We start from the raw sequence: 5,541 nt of genomic DNA, 5'->3' as shown, positions 1-5,541 counted from the left end.
GACAGGGCACTGTTCAGCTCTTTATCTGAAGTATTTAACTGTTCAGTAGTAATGGCACAACATTGCTCCAATTAGATTGGATATTGTACAACTTAAGGCCACGAAGTGTTAAATGTGGTCTTTCTGAAATAAACAGGATAAAACAAGCATCAGTTTGCATCTGCTAAATGTAAATTACAGACATGTAAATAACAACTTGCTACTGACACGTTATACATGAATCAACATGACCAGGAAAGGATTAACAGTAGCTGAAGCACTGTGCAAGAGCCCGGATAGCTCAGACGGTTGTGTTTGAAGCTTGGCCTTTGCTGATCGCCACCAGACAAGAGAGCAGGAAGGGTGCAGCCAGACGTAGTCGTGGCCGAGAGGTTAAGGCGATGGACTCGTAAATCCATTGGGATCTCTCACACAAGTTCGAACCCTGCCGGCTACGGTTGGAGTTTTCTGTACCGCACTCTGTGGAGACAGTTGTGTCTTTTAAGGCCTTTGTCCTTTTTTTCTCTCTGCCATAATTGCTTGTGGTTTTCATCCCATAGCGCGTTGTCCAGTCCCTCTGAAATGGAGAAACACACCACTGGTGCTTTTTGTATTCAGTCTGCAGTAGTTGCCACGGGTGAGCCAGCGGCACGCCGTGATCATATAGTGGTTAGTACTCTGCGTTGTGGCCGCAGCAACCCCGGTTCGAATCCGGGTCACGGCATCCCTTTGCCGTTGAGCAATGGGGATGGCTGAGCCCTTTTTTCCACCTCATCCTTCAGCTGGATTTTGTGTTTGAAGCTTGGCCTTTGCTGATCGCCACCAGACAAGAGAGCAGGAAGGGTGCAACCTGAAGTAGTCGTGGCCGAGAGGTTAAGGCGATGGTCTTGAAATCCATTGGGGTCTCCCCGCGCAGGTTCGAATCCTGCCGGCTACGGTTGGAGTTTGCTGTACCGCACTCTGTGGAGACAATTGTGTCTTCTAAGGCCTTTCTCCTTTTTTTCTCTCTGCCATAATTGCTTGTGGTTTTCATCCCATAGCGTGTGTGGCAAATGAGTTTCTTCTGGGCGGTCTGTAGGTGTGTGGCAAATGAGTTTCTTCTGGGCGGTCTGTAGGAAAATTATATAAAACGTGCACTGTGCAACGTGCACTGTGCAAGAGCCCGGATAGCTCAGACGGTAGAGCATCAGACTTTTAATCTGAGGGTCCAGGGTTCAAGTCCCTGTTCGGGCGAAGTGCAGTCTTCTTGTTGCTTGCTGTCGTGTCGGTCCATCTATGCTGCTGTCTGTGGTGTTTCGGCCTGCTCCTGGGGACCTTGTGCATCTCCCTTGTTTGGCACACCTGATTCTGACAGTCAGCTCGTTAGGAAAGAGCGCTCATGAAGTGAACTGAGTGAGTAGAATAAGACAGACCTACGAAATGTGCAGTGCCGTGGGTCCCCAGGGCCAGTACTGAAAAACCCCATTCCAGAGGATGAGACATGGCAGCCTGATTTCTCCTCAGTGGGACCGCTGTTTTATCTGCTTGCAGGGCTAGCTTGTGGCAAATTAGTTTCTTCTGGGCGGCATGTGGGAAAACTGCTGTTATATAAAACGTAAGAGGAATGCATTGCAAAAGGGCCCGGAGAGCTCAGTCGGTAAAGCATCAGACTTTTAATCTGAGGGTCCAGGGTTCAAGTCCCTGTTTGGGCAAACTTCTGTCTTCTTGTTGGCGGCCTCATCTTGCTGTCATGTTGGTCTATCTATGCTGCTGTCTCTCTAATAGAGTGGTGTTCTGGCCTGCTTCTGGGGACCTTGTGCATCTCCCTTGTTTGGCACACCTGATTTTGATGGTCAGCTCCTTAGGATAGAGCGCTCATGAAGTGAACTGAGTGAGTAGAATAAGACAGACCTACGAAATGTGCAGTGCCGTGGGTCCCCAGGGCCAGCACTGAAAAACCCCATTCCAGAGGATGAGACATGGCAGCCTCAGTGGGACCGCTGTTTTATCTGCTTGCAGGGCTAGCTTGCAATCTCCGCTGGATGACTGAGCAGGCTAGGGCTATTTATTGCAAGTGGGTCAGGCAGCAGTGTTGCACACAAACAGGGCAGAGATCAGCCTGTGTCTGTAGTCTTGGCCGAGAGGTTAAGGCGATGGACTTGAAATCCATTGGGGTCTCCCTGCACAGGTTCGAATAGTGCCAACTGCGTACTCTGTGGACAGCCATGAGGATAAGTGGCTGTGCATTGTTCTTTCATATCCCTCACACAGATATGCGAAATGTCCAGTCCCTCTAAAATGGAAAAACACACTCCTGGCACTTTTTGTATTCGGGCTGCAGGTGGCACCATGGGTGAGCCAGTGGCATGCCGTGATCGTATAGTGGTTAGTACTCTGTGTTGTGGCCGCAGCAACCCCAGTTCGAATCCGGGTCACAGCATCCCTTTGCCATTGTGCAATGGGGATGGCAGAGCCCTTTTTTCCACTTCATCCTTCAGCTGGATTTTGTGTTTGAAGCGTTGCCTGTGCTGATCGCCACCAGACAAGAGAGCAGGCAGGCTGCTGCCAGGCGTAGTTGTGGCTGAGAGGTTAAGGTGATGGGCTTGAAATCCATTGGGGTCTTTCTGCACAGATTTGAACCCTGCCGTCTACAGTTGGAGTTTGCTGTACTCCTCTCTATGTAGATACTTGTGCCTTCTAAGGCCTTTGTCCTTTTTTTATTCTATCTGCCATAATTGCAGGTGGTTATCATCCCATAGCGCGTGTGACAAATGAGTTTCTTCAGGGCAGCTTGTGGGAAAACTGCTGTTATATAAAATGTAACCCTTATGCGCTGCAATAAAGCAGTCGGTAGAGCATCAGACTTTTAATCTGAGGGTCCAGGGTTCAAGTCCCTGTTCGGGCAAAGTTCTGTCTTCTTGTTGGCGGCCTCATCGTGCTGTCATGTCGGTCCATTTATGCTGCTGTCTCTCTAATAGAGTGGTGTTCCGGCCTGCTTCTGGGGACCTTGTGCATCTCCCTTGTTTGGCACACCTGATTCTGATGGTCAGCTCGTTAGGATAGAGCGCTCATGAAGTGAACTGAGTGAGCAGAATAAGACAGACCTATGAAATGTGCAGTGCCGTGGGTCCCCAGGGCCAGCACTGAAAAACCCCATTCCAGAGGATGAGACATGGCAGCCTGATTTCTCCTCAGTGGGACCGCTGTTTTATCTGCTTGCAGGGCTAGCTTGTGGCAAATGAGTTTCTACTGGGCGGCATGTGGGAAAACTGCTGTTATATAAAACGTAAGAGGAACACGTTGCAAACGGGCCCGGACAGCTCAGTCGGTAGCGCATCAGACTTTTAATCTGAGGGTCCAGGGTTCAAGTACCTGTTCGGGCAAACTTCTGTCTTCTTGTTGGCGGCCTCATCTTGCTGTCATGTCTCTCTAATAGAGTGGTGTTCTGGCCTGCTTCTGGGGACCTTGTGCATCTCCCTTGTTTGGCACACCTGATTCTGATGGTCAGCTCCTTAGGATAGCGCGCTCATGAAGTGAACTGAGTGAGTAGAATAAGACAGACCTACGAAATGTGCAGCCTGATTTCTCCTCAGTGGGACCGCTTTTTTATCTGCTTGCAGCGCTAGCTTGTGGCAAATGAGTTTCTTCTGGGCGGCATGTGGGAAAACTGCTGTTATATAAAACATAAGAGGAATGTGTTGCAAAAGGGCCCGTATAGCTCAGTCGGTAGAGCATCAGACTTTTAATCTGAGGGTCCAGGGTTTAAGTCCCTGTTTGGGCAAACTTCTGTCTCCTTGTTGGTGGCCTCATCTTGCTGTCATGTCAGTCCATCTATGCTACTGTCTCTCTAATAGAGTGGTATTCTGGCCTGTTTCTGGGGACCTTGTTTGGCACACCTGATTCTGATGGTCAGCTCCTTAGGATAGAGCGCTCATGAAGTGAACTGAGTGAGCAGAATAAGACAGACCTACGAAATGTGCAGTGCCGTGGGTCCCCAGGGCCAGCACTGAAAAACCCCATTCCAGAGGATGAGACATGGCAGCCTGATTTCTCCTCAGTGGGACTGCTGTTTTATCTGCTTGCAGGGCTAGCTTGCAATCTCCGCTGGATGACTGAGCAGGCTAGGGCTATGGATTGCAAGTTGGTCAGGCAGCAGTGTTGCACACAAACAGGGCAGAGAGCAGCCTGTATCTGTAGTCGTGTCCGAGAGGTTAAGGCGATGGACTTGAAATCCATTGGGGTCTCCCTGCGCAGGTTCGAATCCTGCTGTCTACGTACTCTGCGGACAGCCCTGAGGATTAGTGGCAGACATGGCAGTGTAACGAATCAGCTCATGGGAAATATGAATAATTAATCATAACTAGTTATAATTAATTATGAATATTTTAGATCCGCTGTAGATATTTAGCTGACCTCTCAGGGTCAACTGTCTTGTCAATTCTAAGAATGTTAATTTCCTGGTTAAGGGAAATAACTTCCTTACTGTACAAGTCTACAAAAGCTTGTAGCATAAATCTGCATTATTAAGTGACTCCAGTTATGAGCAAACAATGAACCACGTCAAGTGTGGTCCAAGTAAGGTTTTATTAACTACATAAACACTTAAACTGGCCCAACATACTACATAAACACTTAAACTGGTCTAACATTCTACATAAACACATAAACTGGTCTATCACACACATACACACACACAGTTTGTATAGGAAAGGGTTAAAGCTTAACCCTTTAAAGAGGAAAGAAATAAGAACATGAAGTTATTGAACCATTTGCATATTCAGCAGATTTACACCTGAGGGAAACTTCAGATTCTTAGTTCAAACACACCTTTGTAAAAAGGTGCAAATGGTACCTAATGTATCAATTAATAAGACTAAGTTTAGATACTTGCATGTCTCGTCTGTCTGAAAGAAAGGCTTGATGCAATCTGAAGGCTCACGTGGATCTTGCTGAAGTTGGTTTATGAAAAGAACCAGTTTGCGTCAGAGTAACTTGATGAATGGAGACAACAAGGCCGAAGCCTGGTACAAAAACGTAGGATGTCCTGGAGCATTTGGAGCTCAGAACAGAACCACTGACTGGGCGGGTCACATGAAGTACGGCCTTTAAAGTCTGCAAAGATTCACACCTCTCAAGATGGGCTTGTCCAATGACACGATGACAATAATATACCCAATGACCTGAAGGATCATGTGTGTTCATTCAAAGAAAGGTTTTCCTATTAATTAATTAGCAAAGAAAAGTCCTTCCCTTGTGGATTTTCCTTATGGGCAAAGAAGCGATTTCTTCACCTAAATTCCAGGAGGCCATAAATGTATCTGGTGGCAGACATCCTGGCATCCAGTTTATTGGGTGAGGGGACTGTGACGATTTGGTAATATAATGAATAATTGATTTTTGTTAAATCAAATGAAAAATGGTGTGTCTGATTGGTCCAGACATTACAAACTCCCCCTCTTCGGGCATTGTTGTCCGTAGAATAGACAACAACGAGCGATGTCAAAGGTGCAGAACAATCGAACACACACCTGCCACTCACGGCTGGGGGAGAAGGGTGGGGCTTTGTCTGTTGGTGCCTCCTGG

At 47.5% G+C, this 5,541-nt stretch overlaps 7 non-coding genes across 7 annotated transcripts; all 7 read left to right on the top strand.

The window, feature by feature from the left end:
- Positions 1–631: 631 nt before the first annotated feature.
- trnah-gug (transfer RNA histidin (anticodon GUG)) lies at positions 632–703 on the top strand. Its single transcript has one exon. It is a non-coding gene; the product is annotated as a tRNA-His (tRNA).
- Positions 704–834: 131 nt separating this feature from the next.
- trnas-uga (transfer RNA serine (anticodon UGA)) lies at positions 835–916 on the top strand. The gene has a single exon. It is a non-coding gene; the product is annotated as a tRNA-Ser (tRNA).
- A 223-nt stretch (positions 917–1,139) lies between these two features.
- trnak-uuu (transfer RNA lysine (anticodon UUU)) lies at positions 1,140–1,212 on the top strand. The gene has a single exon. It is a non-coding gene; the product is annotated as a tRNA-Lys (tRNA).
- Positions 1,213–1,597: 385 nt separating this feature from the next.
- Positions 1,598–1,670, top strand: trnak-uuu (transfer RNA lysine (anticodon UUU)). Its single transcript has one exon. It is a non-coding gene; the product is annotated as a tRNA-Lys (tRNA).
- A 1,598-nt stretch (positions 1,671–3,268) lies between these two features.
- On the top strand, positions 3,269–3,341 carry trnak-uuu (transfer RNA lysine (anticodon UUU)). The gene has a single exon. It is a non-coding gene; the product is annotated as a tRNA-Lys (tRNA).
- A 325-nt stretch (positions 3,342–3,666) lies between these two features.
- Positions 3,667–3,739, top strand: trnak-uuu (transfer RNA lysine (anticodon UUU)). The gene has a single exon. It is a non-coding gene; the product is annotated as a tRNA-Lys (tRNA).
- A 412-nt stretch (positions 3,740–4,151) lies between these two features.
- trnas-uga (transfer RNA serine (anticodon UGA)) lies at positions 4,152–4,233 on the top strand. Its single transcript has one exon. It is a non-coding gene; the product is annotated as a tRNA-Ser (tRNA).
- The last annotated feature ends 1,308 nt before the right edge of the window (positions 4,234–5,541 follow it).

Source organism: Sinocyclocheilus grahami, unplaced genomic scaffold (assembly GCF_001515645.1).
Source record: "Sinocyclocheilus grahami isolate Dianchi unplaced genomic scaffold, SAMN03320097.WGS_v1.1 scaffold400.1, whole genome shotgun sequence".
Lineage (NCBI taxonomy): Eukaryota > Metazoa > Chordata > Actinopteri > Cypriniformes > Cyprinidae > Sinocyclocheilus > Sinocyclocheilus grahami.
The sequence above is the reverse complement of the archived record's forward strand: the minus strand, read 5'-3'. Positions and strand labels throughout refer to the sequence as shown.